The 25,833-nt window shown below is 40.2% G+C and overlaps 1 protein-coding gene and 1 long non-coding RNA gene across 2 annotated transcripts in view; both read left to right on the plus strand.

The window, feature by feature from the left end:
• LOC129015487 (uncharacterized) overlaps nt 1-23,994 on the plus strand; it is a 43,592-nt gene extending 19,598 nt beyond the window's left edge. Inside the window, exons 6-8 of the long non-coding RNA XR_008494600.2 lie at nt 1,364-1,817; nt 3,133-3,245; nt 22,039-23,994. This is a non-coding gene — a long non-coding RNA (uncharacterized LOC129015487). The remainder of the gene's footprint in view (nt 1-1,363; nt 1,818-3,132; nt 3,246-22,038) is intronic.
• LOC129015142 (neuroblastoma breakpoint family member 11-like) overlaps nt 1-25,833 on the plus strand; it is a 2,260,169-nt gene that overhangs the window by 1,280,017 nt on the left and 954,319 nt on the right.

The raw sequence follows: 25,833 nt of genomic DNA on the forward strand, positions 1-25,833 counted from the left end.
TAGTGAATGAAATCAGTAAGGTTTCTGGCTCTATGTAGTTAATTTCTACTGGGGAGATACAGACAATAAATAAATAAACATTATAATTATAGAGTATAGTAAGTGATATGAGGGAAATGATAGAAAGCAACATGGATGGAGACCATCTTAAATAGGGTGGCCAAAGAAAGCTTCTCTGAGCAGATGACATGTAAGCTGGGACCTGAGGATGAAAAGGAGGCAGCCCTGGGAAAGATATTTCAGGCAAAGGGAGTAGTAGTTGTAAAGGCCGAGTCAAGAGAAAGTCTGGTGTTCCTGGAAGAGAAAAAGTCTAGTGTGCCTACAGAGTCACGAGTGAGCAGTAAAACGGCAGATATCAAAGTAGGAAAAGTAGGTAAAGTAGGCAGGAGCCAGATCACTAGGTTTGTTAAAAGGATTAAATATATACAAAGCATTTATTAGAGCGCCCAGGGCTTAGTAAGTGTTAGCAGCTATGGTTATTATCAAGATTTTTTTTTTTTTGAGATGGAGTCTTGCTCTGTTGCCAGGCTGGAGTGCAATGGCGCAATTTCGGCTCACTGCAAACTCCGCCTCCCAGGTTCGAGCGATTCTCCTGCCTCAGCCTCCTGAGTAGCTAGGATTACAGGCACACACCACCACACCTTGCTAATTTTTGTATTTTTAGTAGAGATGGGTTTCACCATGTTGGTCAGGCTGGTCTCGAACTCCTGACCTCGTGATCCGCCCACCTCATTCTCCCAAAGTGCTGGGATTACAGGCGTGAGCCACCGCGCCCGGCCTATTATCATGATTTTTAATGAACTTTGTCATAACCAAGTACTTGTCATTTTCTGGTGAGAACACTGAAACTTTAGGGCATGTAGTGCCAGCTTTTGGCAATATTTCTTCATAGGTGGTGGCGTGTTCTTCCATCAGGAGTCATGTAATGTCTGGTGATCTCTCGTGATGTTAGCAGCTGTTGCTGTTTGATGCCTTATCCATTAATTCATTAAAGGTTGCAAAATGGAGATATCCTAATGCTAGCATTTTTTCATCTGTTAGGTGAAATACATAAAAACTTCATCTCTTCTTGCTTCTGCTAATGGTGACCATTCTTTTTCAGTATCATAATAAGCTTGTTAAACAAATTTGATGTGTTTCATAGTGCCAGCTAAAGTGGAAGACATCATTAAGAACAACTATGACACCTTCCCATAAAACATCCTTTGTTACCATACTGCATGGATTATTGATTTGATGTTGTAGAGCCCTATTCATGTTCTTGTTTTCTTTTGCATTACTGGCTGATAGTAATACGATGTGCAAAAGCATTTGCCTCAGTGTTAAAATGTAACATGGCATATACTGTTTCCTCTTTTCACAGATGAAACTTTCTGCTCTATAGTCCACGATGGCTGTGCAGGAAGAAGAGCCGCAGGTGCAGGCTGCTGATATGGGAAGAAGATCTCATAAAGGTCTTTCAAAACTTTTTAAAGACCACTGGAAATGTTCACAGCTCAGAATACATGTAGGGCCTCTTCAGACAATATTTGCACACATAGAATCCCTTGGCCAGTGATTATCCATATCACACCTGAAAGTATAGGCAGAATATTTCAAGAACATTTGTTCCTGTGCTCCTCTGCTGAATAATCCTTTTATTACTATTTTCACATCCACACTTATTTTTTGACTTCTGGGACCTGCAAATGCAACTGGTTGATCCTGAAGACATACCAGCTATGGAATGCCTGACCCAGGAAGTCTTACTTCTTAGGGAAAAAGTTGCTTCAGTAGAATCCCAGGGTCAAGAAATTTCAGGAAACCGAAGACAACAGGTAAGTTATTGGAATATAAATCTTATTTATTTATTTACTTTTTTTTTTTTTTTTTTTTTTTTTTAGTAGAGATGGAGTTTCACCATGTTGGTCAGGCTAGTCTTGAACTCCTGACTGCAAGTGATCCGTCCTCCTCAGCCCCTCAAAGTGCTGGAATTACATACAGGCATGAGTCACCACATTGAGAACAGGGTCTCACTGTGTCACCCAGGCTGGAGTGCAGTGGTACGATCATGGCTCACTGCAGCCTCAAACTCTGGGGCTCAAGGAATCTTCCTGCCTCAGCCTCCTGAGTAGCTGGAGCTGCAGGTGCATACCACCACGCCTGGCTCAAACTTTATTTTTCTACTGTGAAATAAACCATGGTAAAGCTGTCAGTCTCAGCTATTTGTGGAGGGTTAGTTGATGGTATTTCATAGAGAAACTGTGCTCTAAAGTTTCCTACTTTGGTCGGTAGCAGCTATAGATGCCCCTTTCTGACATTTGTAGTTCTGAAAAGAGCAGCAGTTCTTTTGGACCCATACCAATAGTTATCCCTCACAATCATACCTAAGTCACCTCCCTCACAACTGAATCTTTCTCTTTTATCTGCATTTAACCATGTTCAAATCCCTCCCAGTTGAAAAAAAAGAAAGAGAAAGAAACCCCTGCCTTTGCCCTAAATTTCTTTGTAGCTACAGCCCTGTTTAACCTTTCTTCAATGCCAGACTTTTCCAAAAGACTTACTTGTCTGTACTCCCTGTCTCCATTATCATCTCTCTCACTAACTACTCACCCCACTACATTCTGGCTTTTAACTCTACGTTAAACAACTCTGGTTATACATTATCATAGCTCATTATGATACACAATGACACACATCTATGATTAATGAATGTCTTTTTCCTCCACTAGATAGTAAGCTTTCCCCTAGAACCTAGAACAGAGTCTGTCCCACAGAAGGTGCTCAGTAAATATTAATTGAATGAATGAAGAATACTAGTAAGTCCTATTATATACATTTCCCTCTTGCCTGTCCTGTTTCCCTCTTACTCCTTTCTCTTAGCTGCTTTCCTGTGCTTCTAGCTTCTCTCTCCTTTTTCTTCTTTTTGCTCCCATGTTTGAATTCTACCTTACAGGTTTTAAAGATTAAAAAAAAAGATAATATGACACTGATTTGAAAACTATAAAATAGTATCAAAATCTTAAGTACTAAGATAGTGGGCTTTTTAAGTCACAGTACATGCTAATGCATTTTCTTGTTTCTCAGGATTAACTGTGGCTTCATGTCTCACTGTGCCATTTGCGCATTGCTTCTTCTCTCTTCTTTACTCAGTTGCTGCTGATGCTAGAAGGACTGGTGGGTGAACGGAGTCAGATCAATGAGGCCTAACAAGCAGACAGACAGCTCTATAGCAGTCTGGTGAAGTTCCATGCCCATCCAGAGAGGTAAGAGATTTGCTGTTTTTTCTTTTATTCTTTATTGAAATTTTTATTTCTTTTACTATTGTATTCTTTTTATGCCTTTTATTCTTCATTAAGTGCAGATGCTTATGATACTGAAGAGGGGAGAAAAAACAGGGACAATTGTCGGGGTTACCTACTTTGTCATTTGTTTTATGGATTGCTCGGAGCCTCAGTGTCAAAATCTTAAGTCGGGAATAGCGCCTGTTTCACACAGCTATTGCAGAGATTAAATAAGAAGACAGCTTTGGTGTCTAAAACAATGCCTTGAATATAGTAAGCACTCAATGTATGTTCATTTCTTTTCTGTGATCCATGTCCTGTTAAAGGCTGTTCTATTATAAACATAAGGCTATGCCCTGTCTCTACTAAAAATACAAAAATTAGCTGGGTGAGGTAGCGCACCTGTAGTCCCAGCTACTCGGGAGGCTGAGGCAGGAGAATCACTTGAACCCGGGAGGCAGAGGTTGCAGTGAGCCGAGATCGCACCACTGCATTCCATCCTGGGTGACAGAGCAAGACTCCATCTCAAAAAAAAAAGAAAAAAAAAAGTAAGGCTATAATGGGCACTGACATTCATTTAATATCATCAAAGAAAATATATTAATTGGGATGGCTAATATCATCCTGGGACCACCGATAACTATCATGATGAATATATTTTTCTTCTACCTTTTAATTTTTGGTCACGTATATGATACCTCTCTGGATCATTTTCTATTCTCTTCATTTTTTTTCTCATTTTGCCTTCCCTACTAGCCCTTTTTCCTCTTTTTCATTATTATTATTATTATTATTATTATTTGCTATTCAGTTTCTTGTAATTTACTTTTGGGCTTTAAAAATGTTTTCTTTCTACCAGGAAAATGAAGGCAGAGGAAAGGTATGATAGGACCAGTTGATTGTGTTACTTTTTAAAGAACCTCTGGAGCTTTAGTTTTTATGAACCAGATTCCTTTTCAGCACACCATCCCACCATCAAGTTTGGTAACAAATGAGAAAACGAATATCTTCAGTAGTGGTTCTACTTGGCTCCGTCTTGCTCCAGTTTATATGTAGATTGTCCCGGGTTTTAGTTTTTCAGGAACAAAAGCTTTTAGCCAAATAATGAAATTTCTCTTGTTTGGGCTATAGGGGTTTGAGATACGTCTTAGGAGCTATAATTTTACGTGAAACTGGCCCAGAATCTAGCATAAGGGGCAAGCTTTTAAAAAAAGAAATTGTCCTTACTAATCTATCAGCAGTGATCACAAATGCCACACAAAGACTACATTCATTTATTGTGTCCTGGAGAATAATTACTTTACAAAGTCGTGTGGCTCAAAGTGGCATTGATGGTTCTTTGGAAGCAAATATGGACCCACTGCGTTGATAGCTAATCCATTTTCCTTCTGTGAGGCATGTTTAATCAGCTCTGAGAGAGACCAAACTCTGCAGGTGGAACTGGAAGGGGCTCAGGTGTTACGCAGTCAGCTAGAAGAAGTTCGTGGAAGAAGCTTGGAGTGCTTAAACAGTCTGGAGACCCTGGCTGCCATTGGAGGTGGGGAACTGGAAAGTGTTCGAATTAGTCACAAACTTGCCTACTGAGCACTGGTGGGTCAGACTGCAGCCCAAGATGGAAAACCTTGTTTGCACTAACCAGAAAGATCCTTATCTGACTTTGGCAGAATTAAATGGTGACTTACTAATGATAGAACTGGTACAAGTAGCATCAACTACAAAGTGAAATTCACTTTAGCCTACGTGGATCTCACTGTACATACATATCAATCCCTAAATTGAATGGTGGAGGTTGCAAAGTGTATTTGCACATTTTAAATCATTCTGTTTTAGTTTTTCCATTTTTATTCATTCTTATCCCTAGCCCCTTCTCATTCCCTCATCCCTTCTGTGGGCCAATAAAGTTTATTCTTCCCCCACTTTCACAATCCATTTCATATGTTCCATATCATATCATAAATGCATGTGTGTGTATTATTTTTGCCATTCAGTCAACTCCTCTTTGAGTGAGAGCATTTTTTAAATCAAAAGCATAAAGTTTTAAGATGAGAGAGTGGAAAAGAGATTGAGTCTACAAGAATGACTTCGCGAAAGTGATATAATCCTTATCAGAAGGTAATCAAAACCAGGAGAGTAGTCTTGTAATAGGAGACTGCAGGTATTGGGAAGGCCAAGTTAAAGAACAGAGGCAAAAACTATGAAAGTGATCATAGTCAACTTTTATCTCCAGTACTGTCTCAGAGTTGACTGTTGTACATAAGTGAAATTAGATTAGGTACAAATTAGATTCTACTTAAAATTTGTTCTTTACTGATTCCTTTAGGTTTCTTTAAACCAAGTGATGCTATTTAGTCAGAACATGACTTCTAGAATGGTCTTCCAGAGTCAGAATTCTCTGTTTACAAAGATAATTTCAAATGTAGTATCCCTCTTTACATTCAGTGTTTCACCAAATAACTCATTATAGCCAGAAGAGGTTATTGCTTCTTCCATTTGTGGCACTAGATAGGGTCCTATGTTTTTCACTATTTAGTATGCATACATTTCTCCATATAAAAATAAGTAATAGGCTTCAGGCTTTGAAGTGCTTGAATAGTTTAAAAAGAAATGTTACAGATGTATGTTTATGGTTTTAATCATTGTCTCAATGCTTTCTTGTGGCAACATGACAGGTATAAGGAGAAGGGCACTGGAGATTGTATTTCTGATGTCTTGAATGTCAAGAGTGTGAAAAGTAACCAAGATTGCTTTGCAGCTTGGTGGGTTCAACGTCATGAATTTGTTTTTATTTCCTCTGGTTTTAAGTTTCCTAGGTTAGAAGCTGAGGTTTCAGTTACTTTAAACATCGAATTTGGGAACAGGGATTGAGGCTTTCTAGCACAATAAATGTGACTGAATATCCTTTCTAAACTAAGTGGGGCACAATGACTTTTTTCCTTCCATTTTTTTTTTACATGACACTTTATTTCTTTCACATGTTGACATGGCTTGTATTACATTCTAAATTTCATCTGTTTTTGTAACTTTAGCTGTGTCTATAACAGATAGAGCATCAGTCAAACTAGAGTGGACAGGGAGAAAATGTTCTACTGGGGAAGCACTCTGGAATCTTCTGATTAAGTAATTTGCCAAAGATTGATAGCCATAAGCCTTACTCTTAATGGATCTGTCATTTCAATTTCAATGGCTTTTGAGGAAAAAGGAGTCATTTAAGGAAGGAGATAGGAAGCATAGGCCGATCCGTCCACTTTTCTTAGTCTCCCAATTTTAAGAGACCCTTTCTTGTACAAAATTTTTTGTAACTTTCCAGAAGTAAAGAGGAAGGTAATGGAGCTCTAGAAATATCAACCCATCAAAGACTAGTTTGTCATGTCATTACAACAGGGCATTTAGGGAACATCTTTCCTTAATTTACTAATAGACCAAATAATTTTACTAATAGCAGACTGAGTCTGCTATTAAGATTCAGCTCTGGGTGATTCTTGGTTTCTAATGGCTCATAGTGATTACAGTTCATGTTAATAATCACTCCTACTTCTGTCAACCTCCAGCAAGAGTAGATTGATAGAAGGATAAATTAAAAGTCTGATCTTAATGTCATAAATGTGACTAAAATATGGTACTAACTTTTTCTAGTCTAGATAGCTGGAATGAGGCTTGCAAACTGTGTTATCTGGAGAGAGCTTGCTGGTCTAACAACTTTGTATGTTGGACACATCATTTCATAATATTTAGCATGATATGATATTCCATTTTCTCTTCAGGAGCACAGGCTCTTTCTCATACTGGATTATTCTACCTTTGACAGTCATTTTTCAACATGATAGTAATTTTAGATAAAGCATCGTGTGCTTATAGAACCTTGTGCTTGAGTAAAAATAATCTTCAAATAAAAAAGCATTCTTATACACCAATAACAGACAAACAGAGAGCCAAATCATGAGTGAACTCCCATTCACAATTGCTTCAAAGAGAATAAAATACCTAGGAATCCAACTTACAAAGGATATGAAGGACCTCTTCAAGGAGAACTACAAACCACTGCTCAATGAAATAAAAGAGGATACAAACAAATGGAAGAACATTCCATGCTCATGGGTAGGAAGAATCAATATCGTGAAAATGGCCATACTACCAAGGTAATTTATAGATTCAATGCCATCCCCATTAAGCTACCAATGACTTTCTTCACAGAATTGGAAAAAAGTACTTTAAAGTTCATATGGAACCAAAAAAGAGCCCACATCGCCAAGTCAATCCTAAGCCAAAAGAACAAAGCTGGAGGCATCACGCTACCTGACTTCAAACTATACTACATACAAGGCTACAGTAACCAAAACAGCATGGTACTGGTACCAAAACAGAGATATAGATCAATGGAACAGAACACAGCCCTCAGAAATAACACCGCATATCTACAACTATCTGATCTTTAACAAACCTGACAAAAACAAGCAATGGGGAAAGGATTCCCTATTTAACAAATGGTGCTGGGAAAACTGGCTAGCCATATGTAGAAAGCTGAAACTGGGTCCCTTCCTTACACCTTATACAAAAATTAATTCAAGATGGATTAAAGACTTACATGTTAGACCTAAAACCATAAAAACCCTAGAAGAAAACCTAGGCATTACCATTCAGGACATAGGCATGGGCAAGGACTTCATGTCTAAAACACCAAAAGCAATGGCAACAAAAGCCAAAATTGACAAACGGGATCTAATTAAACTAAAGAGCTTCTGCACAGCAAAAGAAACTACCATAAGAGTGAACAGGCAACCTATAAAATGGGAGAAAGTTTTTGCAACCTACTCATGTGACAGAATCTACAATGAACTCCAACAAATTTACAAGAAAAAAACAAACAACCCCATCACAAAGTGGGTGAAGGATATGAACAGACACTTCTCAAAAGAAGACATTCATGCAGCCAAAAGACACATGAAAAAATGCTCATCATCACTGGCCATCAGAGAAATGCAAATCAAAACCACAATGAGATACCATCTCACACCAGTTAGAATGGCAATCATTAAAAAGTCAGGAAACAACAGGTGCTGGAGAGGATGTGGAGAAATAGGAACACTTTTACACTGTTGGTGGGACTGTAAACTAGTTCAACCCTTGTGGAAGTCAGTGTGGCGATTCCTCAGGGATCTAGAACTAGAAATTCCATTTGACCCAGCCATCCCATTACTGGGTATATACCCAAAGGACTATAAATCATGCTGCTATAAAGACACATGCACACATATGTTTATTGCGGCACTATTCACAATAGCAAAGACTTGGAACCAACCCAAATGTCCAACAATGATAGACTGGATTAAGAAAATGTGGCACATATACACCATGGAATACTATGCAGCCATAAAAAATGATGAGTTCATGTCCTTTGTAGGGACATGGATGAAATTGGAAATCATCATTCTCAGTAAACTATCGCAAGAACAAAAAACCAAACACCACATATTCTCACTCATAGGTGGGAACTGAACAATGAGAACACATGGACACAGGAAGGGGATCATCACACTCTGGGGACTGTTGTGGGGTGGGAGGAGGGGGGAGGGATAGCATTGGGAGATATACCTGATGCTAGATGACGAGTTGGTGGGTGCAGCGCACCGGCATGGCACATGTATACATATGTGACTGGCCTGCACGTTGTGCACATGTACCCTGGAACCTACAGTACAATAATAATAAATAAATAAATTTTAAAAAAAGAAGGCAAAAGTGATATAAATAAATTTTAAAATAATAATTAATTTTTATCATTTCTAAAGTGCAAAATTTTGGCTTTTTAAATCATCTGCAATTCATAATTTTTATTCCATTAATTTCTTTGGTATGTTTAATATTTGCTGCTTTCTCCATTTCTGTGTGTTAATATTGTTTAATTCTTAATTTTTCAAGATAGACGCTTAGATTATTGATTTTCAGCCTTTTAAATTAGCTGTACTCAAAACTATACATTAACTTCTAGCCATGGCCTTCACTGAATCCAAAAAGTTTTAATATGTAATAATGTGAATATTCAATTCAAAGTATTTGATTATATTATTATTTATTATTGTATTCATTAGATATTTTTAAATGTGATTTTTCACTTTCAAAAATGTATGGATTTTAGTTATATTTTTTGTTATTTCTTTGGATTAAGTGCATTAAAGATAGAAAAGATTACTCTATGATTTCTACACTTTGAAATGTTTGAGAATATTTGTTTTTTTTCAGATCCAAACATTTTTATTTGCTTTCAATTCTTTTTTTTGGTTACATTTGGCTAATAATGCCCTCATAGCTCTGATTATATTTATTTATTTATTCTTTTTTTATCATTATTGTACTTTGGGTTCTGTGGTGCATGTGCACTATGTGCAGGCTTGTTGCATATGTGTACCTGTGCCATGTTGGTGTGCTGCACCTGTTAACTCCTCATTTACATTAGGTATATGGAAATGTTTGAGAATATTTTTAAGGCTTGGTATATGCTTAACTTTAGGTAAAATATCCATGTGTGTTTCAGAAGACTGTAAATTCTGCAGTTCTCAGGTGTAATGTTCTATAAATGTCTATTAGATCAATTGTGTTAATTAAAATTGTTCACTATGATTGTGTAGTTGCCTTTTTTTGCAATATGTTATTGTTAATATTGCATTATGTATTTGAAGCTGTGTTATTAGGTACATACAAACTAGAATTGTTATATCTTCTTTGTGAGTTCAAAGTTTTATTATTTTAAAGTCTGCCCATATTTTTATTAGTTTATATAAAATCAGTTTTGTCTAATATAGATTTACCACCAAAAAAAAAAAAAGAACCTTGAATCAAAAAGTATGTCATTCCATTAACATTGATATAAAAATTTTAAAATATTCCTTGGGAAAAGTTCTTAGCTACATGCTTTTGATCCCCAAGATTAAAATAAAGCTATCACTTCACAATTATTTACTAGAAACATTTAAAAAACAAACAGGTAGAAGGTGGAGTAAGATGGTGGAATAGAATTCTCCAGCAATGGTCTCCCTGAAGGAATATCAAATCGAACAACTATCTATGCAAGAAAACACTTTCACGAGGGCTAACCAGGTGAGAGATCATTGCACCTGGTTTTAACATGATAACAAGAAAAGATGCATTGAGGAAGGGAGGAAGGACAGTCTTGCACTGCCTATAACACCTCTCCCCCAACCACAGGAAATTCTTTGAGAGAGCATCTAATGGCTTGGGGACAAGGAGGAAAGTGTGGGACTTTATATTGAAACTTAGTACCAGTCTTGCCATAGTGACACACAACACTGGACAGAACCCCACAGCACTTGATTCCAGGCTGATGCCCACAAAAGAAGCATTTAGACCCACCCTGGGCCACAGGGGAATCAGCTGCCCCAGGAGGAAGAACCCACCAAAATTCTGGCCAGCTTTATCACTGGAAATTTAATGGGCTACAAATAAATTTCAGTGGCAGGCAGGCAGGCTGTAGTGACCACAGTCCTTGGGCAAGCCCTGATGCTGCATAGGTCTGGAAGACGCTGGACTTGAGGTATGAGCCAGTATGATGGCAGCAGCTGCAGCAGCTATGGGAATGCCTGTATCACACCTCCCCACACTCCAGGCAGTGCAGCCTGAAGAGAGATTCCTTTTGCTTGGGGGAAAGAAAAGGAAGTAAGCTAGGGGCTTTACCTGGGAATGCAGAGAACAATCCCTGATCTTCCCCAAGTCCACAGGGCTGGAGACCTAACAATCTGTAAGAATTGCAGTGTACTTGGGCCTAGGGTGCCCTGTAGTACAAAAATGGCTGCAGTGATCACTGGCTTAGGGAACTCGTCAGCCCACTTTGATTTCCTGGAAGGTCCTCTGAGGGACAGGTACAAACAAGACCTGACTGCAAAGGCTGGAATAAATACTTTATCCTTCAATGCCCAGATATTGACAAAATCGACAGTATCAATACCATTTAAGTCAATATGACCTCAACAAATGGACAAAGTAAGGCACCCAGTGACCAACCCTGGAGAGATGGAGAGTGTAACCTCTCAGGGAATTCAGAGTAGGTATTTTTGAGAAAGCTCAGTGAATTTCAAGAAAACACCGAGAAACAATTCAGAAATATATCAGAAATTTAACAAGGATACTGAAGTAATAGAAAAAAATCAAACAAATCCTGGAGCTGGAAAACCCCCATTGGTGGGTCTCAGTGGAATTGATCAAGCAGAAGAAAGAATTAGTGAGCATGAAAACAAGCTATTTGAAAATACAGTCAGAGGAGAAAAAAGAAAAGAAGAATGAGAAGGAACACAGAATGCTTACGAGATCTAGAAGAGGGCCTCAAAAGAGAAAATCAAAGATTCATTGGCCTTAAAGAGGGAGTTGAGAAGGTGCAAAGAGTAGAACGCTTATTCAAAGAAATAATCTTTTTTTAAAAAAATACTTTAAGTTCTAGGGTATATGCGCACAAAGTGCAGGTTTGTTACATAGGTATACATGTGCCATGTTGGTTTGCTGCACCCATCAACTCATCATTTACATTAGGTATTTCTCCTAGCACTATCCCTCCCCCAGCCCACCACCCCACAACAGGCCCCGGTGTGTGATGTTCCCCTCCCTGTGTCCATGTGTTCTCATTGGTCAACTCCCACTTAAGAGTGAGAACATGCAGAGTTTGGTTTTCTGTCCTTGTGATATTTTGCTGAGAATGATGGTTTCCAGCTTCATCCATGACCCTGCAAAGGACACGAACTCATCCTTTTTTATGGCTGCATAGTATTCATTGGTGTATATGTGCCACATTTTCTTTATCTAGTCTATTATTGATGGACATTTGGGTTGGTTCCAAGTCCTTCCTATTGTGAATAGTGCCGCAATAAACATACATGGGCATGTGTCTTTATAGTAGCATGATTTATAATCCTTTGGGTGTATACCCAGTAATGAGATTGCTGGGTCAAGTGGTTTTTCCAGTTCTAGATCCTTGAGGAATCACCACACTGTCTTCCACAATGGTTGAACTAATTTATACTCCCACCAAGAGTGTAAAAGTGTTCCTATTTCTCCGCATCCTCTCCAGCACATGTTGTTTCCTGACTTTTTAGTGATCATCATTCTAACTGGCGTGAATGGTATCTCACTGTGGTTTTGATTTGCATTTCTCTGATGACCTGTGATGATAAGCATTTTTTCATATGTCTGTTGGCTGCATAAATGTCTTCATTTGAGAAGTGTCTGTTCATATCTTTTGCCCACTTTTTGATGGGGTTGCTTTTTTCTTATAAATTTGTTTAAGTTCTTTGTAGATTCTGGATATTAGCCCTTTGTCAGATGGATAGATTGCAAAAATTTTCTCCCATTCCATAGGTTCCCTGTTCAATCTGATGATAGTTTCTTTTGCTGTGCAGAAGCTCTTTAGTCTATTTTGGCTTTTGTTGCCATTGCTTTTGATGTTTAATCATGAAATCTTTGCCCATGCATGTGTCCTGAATGGTGTTGCCTAGGTTTTCTTCTAGGGTTTTTATGGTATTATGTCTTACATTTAAGTCTTTAATCCATCTTGAGTTCATTTTTGTGTAAGGTGTAAGGAATGGATCCAGTTTCAGCTTTCTACATAAGGCTAGCCAGTTTTCCCAGCACCATTTATTAAATAGGGAATCCTTTCCCCATTGCTTGTTTTGTCAGATTTGTCAAAGATCAGATGGTTGTAGATGTGTGGTGTTATTTCTGAGGACTCTGTTCTATTCCATTGGTCTACATCTCTGTTTTGGTACCAGTACCATACTGTTTTGGTAACTGTAGCCTTGTAGTACAGTTTGAAGTCAGGTAGCGTGATGCCTCCAGCTTTGTTCTTTTTGCTTAGGATTGTATTGGCAATGCGGGCTCTTTTTTGGTTCCATATGAACTTTAAAGTAGTTTTTTCCAATTCTGTGAAGAAAGTCACTGGTAGCTTGATGGGGATAGCATTGAATCTATAAATTACCTTGGGCAGTATGGCCATTTTCATGATATTGTTTCTTCCTACCCATTAGCATGGAATGTTCTTCCATTTGTTTGTGTTCTCTTTTATTTCTTTGAGCAGTGGTTTGTAGTTCTCCTTGAAGAGGTCCTTCACATCCTTTGTAAGTTGGATTCCTAAGTATTTTATTCTCTTTGAAGCAATTGTGAATGGGAGTTCACTCATGATTTGGCTCTCTGTTTGTGTGTTCTTGGTGTATAGGAATGCTTGTAATTTTTGCTCATTAATTTTGTATGCTGAGATTTTGCTGAAGTTGCTTATCGGCTTAAGGAGATTTTAGGCTGAGATGATGGGGTTTTCTAAATATACAATCATGTCATCTGCAAACAGAAACACTTTGACTTCCTCTTTTCCTAATTGAATACGCTTTATTTCTTTCCCTTGCCTGATTGCCCTGGCCAGAATTTCCAACACTATGTTGAATAGAGGTGGTGAGAGAGGGCATCCCTGTCTTGTGCCAATTTTCAAAGGGAATGCTTCCAGTTTTTGCCCAATCCATATGATATTGGCTGTAAGTTTGTCATAAATAGCTCTTATTATTTTCAGATACGTTCAATCAATACCTAGTTTATTGAGAGTTTTTAGCATGAAAGGCTGTTGAATTTTGTTGAAGGCCTTTTCTGCATCTATTGAGATAATCATGTGGTTTTTGTCATTGGTTCTGTTTATGTGATGGATTATGTTTATTGATTTGTGTATGTTGAACCAGCCTTGCATCCCAGGGAGGATGCCCACTTGATCATGGTGTATAAGCTTTTTGATGTGCTGCTGGATTCAGTGTGCTAGTATTTTATTGAGGATTTTCACATCGATGTTCATTAGGGATATTGGCCTAAAATTCTCTTATTTTGTTGTGTCTCTGCCAGGCTTTGGTATCAGGATGATGCTGGCCTCATAAAATGAGTTAAGGAGGATTCCCTCTTTTTCTCTTGATTGAAATAGTTTCAGAAGGAATGGTACCAGCTCCTCCTTGTACCTCTGATAGAATTTGGCTGTGAATCTGTCTGGTCGTGGAATTTTTTTGCTTGGTAAGCTATTATCACCTCAATTTCAGAACCTGTTATTGGTCTATTCTGGGATTTGAATTCTTCCTTGTTTAGTCTTGGGAGTGTGTATGTATCCAGGAATTTGTCCGTTTCTTCTAGATTTTCTAGTTTATTTGCATAGAGGTGTTTATAGTATTCTCTGATGGTAGTTTGCATTTCTGTGGGATCGGATGTGATGATATCCCCTTTTTCATTTTTTATTGCATCTATTTGACTCTTCTCTCTTTTCTTCTTTATGAGTCTTGCTAGCAGTCTATCTACTTTGTTGATCTTTCCAAAAAACCAGCTCCTGGGTACATTGATTTTTTGAAGGGCTTTTTGTGTCTCTATCTCCTTCAGTTCTGCTCTAATCTTAGTTATTTCTTGTCTTCTGCTAGCATTTGAATTTGTTTGCTCTTGCTTCTCTAGTTCTTTTAATTGTGATGTTAGCGTGGCAATTTTAGATCTTTCCTGCATTCTCTTGTGGGCATTAAGTGCTATAAATTTCCCTCTACACACTGCTTTAAATGTGTCCCAGTGATTCTGGTATGTTGTGTCTTTGTTCTCATTGGTTCCAAAGAATGTCTTTATTTCTGCCTTCATTTCATTATGTACCCAGTAGTCATTCAGGAGCAGGTTGTTCAGTTTCCATGTAGTTGTGAAGTTTTGAGTGAGTTTCTTAATCCTGAGTTCTAATTTGATTGCACTGTGGTCTGAGAGACAGTTTGCTGTGATTTCTGTTCTTTTACATTTGCTGAGGAGTGCTTTACTTCCAACTATGTGGTCAATTTTTGAATAAGTGTGATGTGGTGCTGAGAAGAATGTATATTCTGTTGATTTAGGGTGGAGAGTTCTGTAGATGTCTATTAGGTCTGCTTGGTGCAAAGCTGAGTTCAAGTCCTGGATATCCTTGTAAAGCTTCTGTCTCATATTGACAGTGGAGTGTTAAAGTCTCTCATTATGATTGTGTGGGAGTCTAATACTCTTTGTACGTCTCTCAGGACTTGCTTTATGAATCTGGGTGCTCCTGTGTTGGGTGCATATATATTTGTGGATAGTTAGCTCTTCTTGTTGAATTGATCCCTTTACCATTATGTAATGGCCTTCTTTGTCTCTTTTGATCTTTGTCGGTTTAAAGTCTGTTTTATCAGAGATTAGGATTGCAACACCTGCTTTTTTTTTTGGCTTTCCATTTGCTTGATAGATCTTCCTCCATCCCTTTATTTTGAGCCTATGTGTGTCACTGCATGTGAGATGGGTCTCCTGAATACAGCACACCAATTGGTCTTGACTCTTTATCCAATTTGCCAGTCTGTGTTTTTAATTGTGCATTTAGCCCATTTACATTTCAGGTTAATATTGTTATGTGTGAATTTGATCCTGTCATTATGATGTTAACTGGTTATTTCACCCATTAATTGATGTAGTTTCTTCATAGCATCGATGGTCTTTACAATTTGGCATGTTTTTTGCAGTCGCTGATACTATTTGTTCCTTTCCATGTTCAGTGCTTCCTTCAGCTAAGGCAGGCCTGGTGATGACAAAATCTCACAGTATTTGCTTGTCTGTAAAGGATTTTCTTTCTCCTTCACTTATGAAGCTTCGTTTGGCTGGATATGAAATTCTGGGTTGAAAACTCTTTTCTTTAAGAATGTTGAATATTGGTCCCCACTCTCTTCTGGCTTGTAGGGTTTCTGCCAAGAGATCCACTGTTAGTCTGAGGGGCTTCCCTTTGTGGGTAACCCGACCTTTCTCTCTGGCTGCCCTTAACATTTTTTCCTTCATTTCAACCTTGCTGAATCTGACAATTATTTGTCTTGGGGTTGCTCTTCTCAATGAGTATCCTTGTGGTGTTCTCTGTGTTTCCTGAATTTGAGTGTTTGCCTGCCTTGCTAGGTTAGGGAAGTTCTCCTGAATAATATCCTGAAGAATGTTTTCCAGCTTGGTTCCATTCTCCCAATCACTTTCAGGTATACCAATCCAACGTAGATTTGGTCTTTTCACATAGTCCCATATTTCTTGGAGGCTTTGTTTATTTCTTTTTACTCTTTTTTCTCGAATCTTGTCTTCTCGCTTTATATTATTAATTTGATTTTCAATCACTGATATCATTTATTCTGCTTGATCGAATCAGCTATTGAAGCTGGTGTATGCTTCATGTGGTTCTCATAGTGTGGTTTTCAGCTCCTTCAGGTCATTTAAGCTCTTCTCTACACTGTTTATTCTAGTTAGCCATTCATCTAACCTTTTTTCAAGGTTTTCAGCTTCCTTGCAATGAATTAGAACATGCTCCTTTAGTCCGGAGAAGTTTGTTATTACTGACCTTCTGAAGCCTTCTTCTGTCACTTCGTCAAACTAATTCTCCATCCAGTTTTGTTCCCTTGCTGGTGAGGAGTTGTATTCCTTTGGAGGAGAAGAGGCATTCTGGTTTTTGGAATTTTTAGCCTTTCTGCTCTGGTTTGTCCCCATCTTTGTGGTTTTATCTACTACTTTGATCTTTGATGTTGTTAATCTGTGGATGGGGTTTTAGTGTGGATGTCCTTTTTGTTGATGTTCATGCTATTCCTTTGTGTTTGTTAATTTTCCTTCTAACAGGCAGGTCCCTCAGCTGCAGGTCTGTTGGAGTTTGCTGGAGGTCCACTCCAGACCCTGTTTGCCCGGGTATCCCCAGCAGAGGCTGCAGAATAGCAAATATTGCTGCCTGATCCTTTCTCTGGATGCTTTGACCCAGAGGGGCACCCGCCTGTGTGAGGGGTCTGTCGGCCCCTATTGGGAGGTATCTCCCAGTTAGGCTACACAGTGGTCAGGGACCCACTTGAGGAGGCTGTCTGTTTGTTATTGGAGCTCTAATGCTGTGCCGGGAGAACCACTGTTCTCTTCAGAGCTGTCAGGCAGGGACATTTAAGTCTGCAGAAGCTGTCTGCTGCCTTTTATTCAGATATGCCCTGCCCCCAGAGGTGGAATCTAGAGAGGCAGTAGGCCTTGCTAAGCTGTGGTGGGCTCCACCCAGTTTGAGCTTACCTACCACTTTGTTTACACTGTGACCATAGAACCGCCTACTCAAGCCTCAGCAGTGGCAGAACCCCCACCCCCTGCTATGCTCCAGTGTCCCAGGTTGATCTCAGACTGCTGCGCTAGCAGCAGGCAAGGCTCCATGGGCTTGGGACCCACCAAGCCAGGCATGGGAGGGAATCTCCTGGTCTGTCGGTTGTGAAGACAGTGGAAAAAGCACAGTATTTGGGCAGGAGTGTACTGCTCCTCCAGGTACAGTCACTCACAGCATCCCTTGGCTAGGAAAAAGAAATCCCCCAACCCTTTGCACTTTCTGGGTGAAGTGACAACCCACCCTGCTTTGGCTTGTCTTCTGTGGGCTGCACCCACTGTCCAACCAGTCCCAATGAGATGAACCAGGTACCTCACTTGGAAATGCAGAAATCACTCATCTTCTGCATTGATCTCGCTGGAAGCTGTAGACTGGAGCTGTTCCTATTTGGCCATCTTGGAAGCAACCCTCTTTTTTTTTTTTTTTTGTATTTTTGGTGGAGACAGGGTTTCACCATATTGCCCAGGCTGGTTTCAAACTCCTGAGGTCAAGCCATTCGATAAAACACACTTATATTTGTTTTATCTGAGTTCCTTCCTCACAAAGGACTCTCAGCCCTCTCAAAAAGCATCATAGACTTGAAACTCAGCTGATCACAGCCTCCAGACAATGAGATGCCAGACCCCTCACTCATGATGAATGCCTCCTCACCCCTCCCTAGTTCCTCTTTTCCCACACACAGTTACGTTCCTTCCCTGCTATATAAACCCCTAACTTTAGTCAATCAGGGAGATAGATTTCAGACTCATCTCCTGTCTACTCAGCTGCAGCACCCAGTTAAAGCCTTCTTCATGAGCAATACTCAATGTCTCGATTGGCTGTGTGCTGAGCAGCAGGAACTACACTGAACCCCTGGGGTTTTGGTAAAAATACATGTACACTTTTAAAAACCGCAATTAATGGGTTGTGGTATATTGAGAAATTGGAGTGGCATCAACTTGGCCAATTCTGAGAAAACACACTGTGCTTAAGTGTCAGGGCCCTGCCTCCTGACCTCGACAGTATATGGTTGATTTTGAGTCACGGCAGGGGAGTATGGCCTGGTTTGAGTGTTTTATAGAAATGTAAAACATGACTGATTACTTTTTATTTAAAATCCAACAAATCTCCATTTCTGGGGAGAAAATCTTGCCAAAACCAACTAAACAAATGCATAGAAGTATATGAAGAAGAAAATGAAAAATTCCCTGCCTCCCAATCCCACTTGCTTGGTGTCAGCCATTATTTATTACATGGAGGAAGGGGGCAAGGCACCCAGGAAGTCCCAAGTCCTGTTCTGACAATGATCCGGCCTCCCTGGGCAAACGGAAAAGAGGGAAGGCAAAAAGAATATAGCACTACTGTTTGCAGAAATTTCCCCTTGGTACAGGAAACTCTGGTAAACTGAGAGAGTGTGTTTTCCATGAGGGAGGCCTCAAGGGCTCTTCTCTGGCCTAAGTCCAAACTGGATTCTGTCTCATTTTCTGAGGTGCAAATGAAATGATAAAAGTTGATCAAAGGAGAGGGCAGAGAGAAAGAAAGAGGATGACTCCTCCCTCGCAGGTCCACCTTCCTTGGTGTTGCTTGAGGGATCAGAAGAAATGCTTTAACATAGGTGCGTGGGAACTATGGCTGCTAAGTATGAACTTAGTTACCTCCAGTTATGAGCTATTATGAGGTTCCATGGTGTAATGGTGAGGGCTTTGGACTCTGAATACAGTGATCAGAGTTCAAGTCTCAGTGGGACCTTTCTGTATAATTCCAGTGATGTTCCTCTCTATTGCTCCCTAAGTGGAATAGGGGAAATTGCCCCAGTCATGGTCACAGACCCTCCATGCCACTGGCTGTGTGCAACTGGAGCCCCAGACCCAGCGACCCAGCAAGACTCCTCCCCTCTCAGGGTGACCCTGGGCCTCCAGGTGACAGGTCTCCTCCACTAAAAAGGCTGTCTCCCCTCAACCCTAGACCCCGAGTTTTCTTTTACTCATGTCATTGGGCCATTGCCCTGTGTCTCTTCAGAAGAAATGACCTATATGAAAAAAATTTCCTCTGGGATTCCCTAATTCCTTCATCCCTTAGGACGGTGCAGTTTTTCATCTCCTGATCTTGGGTCCAGTTCTAACGTGCACATTTCATTTTGTTTTCATGGGATCCCCTCCAACCGGCTACCAGTGGATTCCTGTACTTGAGATCTCTGTGGATGGCAACTAGATGCTGCTCTTGTCCCAAATCCTATTACCTCTCTCCAGGGAATTGCCTCCCTTAGCCTCCTAAATCAGCCAATATTTACATTTGAACCTGGGATCCCAGCATCGGTGAAGAACAGAGGTTCCTGATCCCCGGCCAGCTCTCCCGCAGTGAAGGGGAGAGGAGCAGAGCAGCTGGGAGGGGCAAGTCCAGGGCCCTGGGCAACCCCCTTCTTCCTGCCCAGACTCTGCTCTGAGGAGAAGTTGCCTTAGTACAAGATCAGATGAAAACTCTTTTGTGCTCTTCTCATCAACAGAAAAATTTAGGCAAGAGCTCTGGAGGACCTTCCTAGCTCATAAAAATTGTGTGGCCAAGTCTCTCCCGTTTTGGAAATGTCCAAGGTTACCAAATGTTTTGAGGGCTCACTTTGGAGCCTCTGAAAAGGAGAGGTTAGGGCCCATGGAAGGTACCTAAGGGATGCAGGGGAGAGAGGGGAAAGAGACAGGAGTGGGGAGAGAAGGAGGGAGTGGGGAGAAAGTGTTTGTGAGGGCCAGGAGCCAGGATTCACCCTGACAGTTCAGTGACTGCTCCCTGACCCCAAGGTTCCCACTGTGGCACCTTCCAGCAGGTGGTTTCCATCTCTTATTGATGTCCTAAGAACTTGGCTCTACAGAACGGGCCCACCCTATTTGTCTGGCGTGAGTCCTGGCAAAGTTTCTTTTCATCATTTGGGGGATGAGATGGGGGTATATAGGTTTGAAAGTGACTAGGAGCTAAGTCAGGACCTTGTGGAGCTGCTCAGGGTTAACTGTCAGGTAGCTTCTTTTCCCCCTTCCCTTGCAGGATGATTGCCTGCAAGACAGGGCCTGGAGAAGGCCAGGGCACCCAAGGCCATAGAAATGCCCAGGGATGAGTACCAGCTGGAGATGCCTTGGCTGAGCTGACTGTGAACTTCCAGGGTGCACAGGGCAGGCACTCTGGGGGTCTGGCCAGGAGACTGAGCAAGGGGACCAGGGAGGTTATGCAGAAGGCTTCTGCACAGCAAGGCAGATGTTCTTCTTGGAGCCCCCAACCCAAACCAGGTCTTCCGCCTCCTCTTCCTAAAGACCCTTTACTGCAGTCATTCTTTTACTAGAACTACAAGTTTATGGGACATAGATTTCAGTGCCCTCATCTGGCCAATCATCTTCAGCTGCCAATGCCCAAGGTAACCTCCCTCCCTACCAAGACCTGACTCAGGACCTTACCTTAAGGAGAAGATGTCCTGTTCTTTCTTTCCCACAAGAACTGCCCTGGCCCAGACCCCATTTCTGTCTGGTGACCAGGACAGTCCCCTCACCAGTCTCCCAGGTTGGGGAGGGCAGATTCTCCTCAGCTCCCTGCCCCTGAGAGACCCCAAGAGTCTTGTGTGGCTCCAGCCCACAGAGGGATATCCATGGCCCATATCTCTCAAAACTCTCCCCTCCCACTCCTGTATTGCATGCTCCCCTTGCAGAATAGACATGGGTTTTTTCGTATCCTCGTTTTGCCTACCTGTACCCCAGATTGACTTTTCTGTCTTAGAAGTACCTGTCCCTCTTTGGACAGTGTCTTCCTGGTAGTACACATGAAGATGTCCCACTCTCCCCTGCTCAAGGAGAGAGTGCCTGACCTGAGCTGGGCCCATCAGATCCAATACTTACCTGGAATAGGAAAAAGAGAGGGAGGGTGACCAAAGATTATGAACATCTCTGAAGCTTATCCACTTGAGAGAGGGTCCCTGAAGATACTGGCCTTTCATTCCTGCTATGTATATCCAATGTGACTGAAGTCTGAATAAAATATACAAGTTATAACAATGTAGTAATTGACCCAGCAAACTAGGACACAAATATGTTGGAGGGTAAGGTGGTGAGAGGCATGTTTGGGGATGGTGGTGATGAGCAAGTATGTGAAGGAGAGATAGTGCCTAAACTTGAAAATCAAAAAGTAATAATATCTATTTAGACATAAGGAGATAAATAATTAATTGCTTCTATGTGATGAAATTCTGGGAGTACACAAGGGGACTGCTGTTTTATTAAATTTTCAGTATATATAACTTTGATAAAGTATCCAAATAAAAGAATTCCTTTCCCATATATGTATGTGTGTATATATGTATTTATATACACATATATATTTGCATTCATTGTATTTTGAATATAAATTTTTATACAGTCATGTTAATCTCTCTTTTCATTTAAGGATTTGAGTTTGATGTCATGCATACAATGTGATCTCACTGTATGACTACACAAATGTTGGTAAAAGTAAGTTCAGAGGAAATGGTAGGCAAGTACTTCCCAGTTTTGACCAGAAGATGGAGAAAAAAATAATTCTCATAAAATGTTAAAAGTATGACTTGTTATATCTTCTTTTCACAGAAATTTAGACAGAAATTAGCAAAATCAGAAATGTATAAATACTTTGGTCTGACCATTCCATCTCCAGGTGTCTACGGAGAAATAGACAAGAGATGCACGACAGATACATGTGTCAGTCTGGTCTCTGCAGTCATATTTGTAATAATACACATTGAAGTAATTTCATGGCCATCGGTTAGAGAATGTTTGAAGAATGATCCATTCATATCAAGAAGGATGTTTCAAAGATCAAAGCCTGATGGAAATGCTGGAGGCCATGACGCTGATAGGAGCTCATGCATGTCGACCAATTACTATGTGACAGGCATTGGCTCCATGCTTTTCCTGCACTGCTCATTTAAACACTGGACAACCTAAGTGTTCTGATTTAGCCCTTTGGACTAAATTTCTAGCAAAATGGAGGCACAGAAAATTAATGTGTTTAACTTCAAACCCCGGTAGATTAGGTTTTTCATTCAGAGCCTGTGGCTTCACCATAGTTGTGATTCAGGTTCTGTCGTTCTCCACCTTAGGAATTTCCAGTATTCCAAATATGAGAAGCTGAGAAAACAAACAAACAAACAAACTCAAAACCCTAAAAACCAGGATAAGTAAGGGTAGACGTTTGTTGGGTGTGGATTAAAAATGGACTTTTTTTGCCCCAAGCAACAAAGAGGCACCTTGGAAAATAGACAAGAGACGAGAAGAAGAGAAGCTTTAAGAGATATTTGGCCCAAGGTAGAGACTCTTCAGATGGAAGGTCACGTCAGCTAGAAACATTAATATGACTGGATGGGCTCAAACCACTGACTTTTCAGTCAACATCTGACAGCACTAACCTAGTGTTCCAGAGACACTGTTTGTTAAACAGTGAAAGCTATTGCTCAATTGTGTCATCCATAATTGTCAAATATTGCCATTTAGTAGCACAAGGAAGTATTCTCTGTTGCCAAGCTAGAGTACCCATAACTCTTCTGTTTTGTTGAACATTCTTCCCCACCACAAACCCTCTTTAGAAGACTGGGGGCTCCTAAAATATTGAGGCCGAAAGTCCTGTCCTTGTGCATGTTTGGGCATTGACCCAGGGCCAAGTCAGTGGGAGACTCCTCCACGCCTACGCCAAGTCCCCAGGTGACAACTGCAGTCTCTGGATCTGAGGTCATCCACTTTCCCATTCCTAGCTCACCTCACCCATCGTGAAGCCTGGTTAGTATTGCCAGAGACCCGAGTGGGCAGGTGCCTGCACCGAAGACAGAACCTGCCATGTGCTCACGTGGCTGATCCCTCCATCCTTCTAGACAAAGGCTTCATGAGCTAGGGAACTTGGGTTTGCTCACAAGGCAGCCCCTCACCTAGTAGGCATTAGTTCATTATGTATATGTATATGTATATGTATATGTATATGTATATGTATATGTATATGTATATGTAGTCCTCAGGTTGTATTCCTTAAATGTATATAATATATGTAATTCCTTAAATATATAATTTTAATACAAAATTTTAAAAAGATTCTTTTAATAAACACAATAACATCAAGAAATATAAACTACATAGAAAAGATGTGAAAGCCAGCCAGGCTTGGCTTCAAAGGCCAGCACTTTGGAAGGCTGTGGCAGGAGAGTCACTTGAGCTCAGAAGCTTGAAACTAGCCTAGGCAACATAGTGAGATGTCATCTCTACTGAAAATCAGAAAAATTATCCGGGTGTGGTGGTGTGAGCCTGTAGTCCCAGGTACTCAGTGGATGAGGCCCTAGGATGTCATAGTCCTGAGAATTCCATGCTGCAGTGAGCTGTGATAGTGCCACTGTACTCCAGCCTGGGTGAAAGAGTGAGATCGTGTCTAGAAACAAAGGAAGAAAAAAAAGATGTGAAAGCCTATATATGGAAGACTACCAAGTGTTGCTGAGAGCAGTTAAAGACCTTTGGAATAGAGAATGTTCCTTCTTGCATTTCAAGATTGCTTTTGTTTTGGGGGGACACTTGCTATTTTTTAGGAATGTGAAGTCCTTCTTAGGCATTCCTGTAATAAAGGCCACTTTTTGATAGGATTGTATTGAATCTGTGGATTGCTTTGAGTTGTATTTTTATCTTAACCATGTTACAGCTTCCAACCCATGGACACAAGATGTCTTTCCATTGATTTAGGTCTTCCTGAATCTCCTCGAGCAATGTTCTGTAGTTGTCTGTGTACAAATACTGCACCTTCTTGAACAAATTTATTCCCAGGCGTATGATTCTTACAGGTGCTATTATAAATGAAATCATTGTGTCAATTTTCTTCTCAGATTGTTCATTGCTAACACAAGTGATTGTTTGCTCAAAGTTTGCTGAATTCACTTATTAACTCTAGCAGTGTGTGTGTGTGTCTGGTCTCTGTGTGCATGTATGTGTGTTTGCATTTGTATTATTTGGGATTTTCTATACATAGGATCACATCATCTGCAAATTGAGATCATTTTGTTTTCTTTTCAAAAATATTTTTTCTCATGTTTATTTTTGAAAGATAATTTGGCCAGGTGTAGAATTGTAGGTGACAGGTTTTCTTTTTTTAAGCACTTTATTGCAAACTTCTTGTTTGTCAAGTTTCCAATGAGAAATCTTATGCCATCCTTATATTTAGTGCTCTGTATGTAACATGTTCTTTCTCCTTTTATTACGTTTAGGATTTCCTTTTTATCACTGGTTTTGATGGATTTGATTAAGGTGTTCCTTGGTGAAGTTTTCTTCATGTTTCTTGTTCTTAGAATAATCATATTTCTGTAATATTTGAAGTTTATGGTTTCCATGGAGCTTCTAAATCTTTCCTCCAGTATGTTTTAAATATCTTTGTCTCTCTTCTCCACTACCTGCCCTTCAGGGATTCCATTTAGCCCTACACTAGGGGGTTTAAAGTTTTGATGCTGATGGTCTTTTTATGTTTTCAAGTCATTTGTTACTGTGTGTGTCATTTATGTTAGTTTCAACTTCTATTCCTTCTAGTTCAATAATCTTCTATTTTGCAGTGTTTAATCCAGTGCCTTCTTCCATTTCAGACTGTAAATCATAGTTTTTATCTACAGAATTTGATATTTAAAAAATCTTCAACCTCTCCATTTAATTAAAATACAATTATACTAACTGCTTTAATGTCCTTTTCTTCTATTTCCAATGTGTGTCAATTTCAACTAGATTATTAGATTCTTCATTATGTGTCATGTTTTCCTGCTTCTTTGGCTGCTTGATATTCTTTTATTTTTATTTATTTATTTTTTGGAGACAGAGTTTTGCTCTCGTTGCCCAGGCTGGAGTGCAATGGTATGATCTCAGCTCACTGCGACCTCCGCCTCCTAGGTACACAAGCGATTCTCCTGTCTCAGCCTCCCAAGTAGCTCAGATTACATGCATGTGCCACCATGCCCAGCTAATTCTTTTGTATTTAGTAGAGATGGGGTTTCACCATGCCAGTCAGGCTGGTCATGAACTCCTGACCTCAGGTGATCCACCTGGCTGCTTGGTATTGTGAGATTTGATGCTGGAGCTTTGGTGTCAATGCTCAAAAGTGCCCAAAGACACCACTCGACCTCAGTGTCTATGCACACCCAAGCTTTTGCAGCAGGAGAGGAAGAGAGAGCAGAGATGAGTGTGCTACAACATGCTGGTAGAGGGTACCCCAATTGCGCTTGGGGATTTCCTATGCCTCACAGAAAAAATGTGCCTTCCTTAATTTTTCCCACAAGAACCACCCTACTTCATGCCCTGTCTCTCTGTCCAAACACCAGGACAGTCCTCTCACCAGTCTCAGCCACCCAATGGATTGACAAAGGTCCAAATATGATTCAGTGGAGAAGGCATTCTCTTATCAACAAATTGTGTAGAAACAACTGGACATGCATATCCCCAA

This window comes from Pongo pygmaeus, chromosome 1 (assembly GCF_028885625.2).
Source record: "Pongo pygmaeus isolate AG05252 chromosome 1, NHGRI_mPonPyg2-v2.0_pri, whole genome shotgun sequence".
Taxonomy (NCBI): Eukaryota; Metazoa; Chordata; class Mammalia; order Primates; family Hominidae; genus Pongo; species Pongo pygmaeus.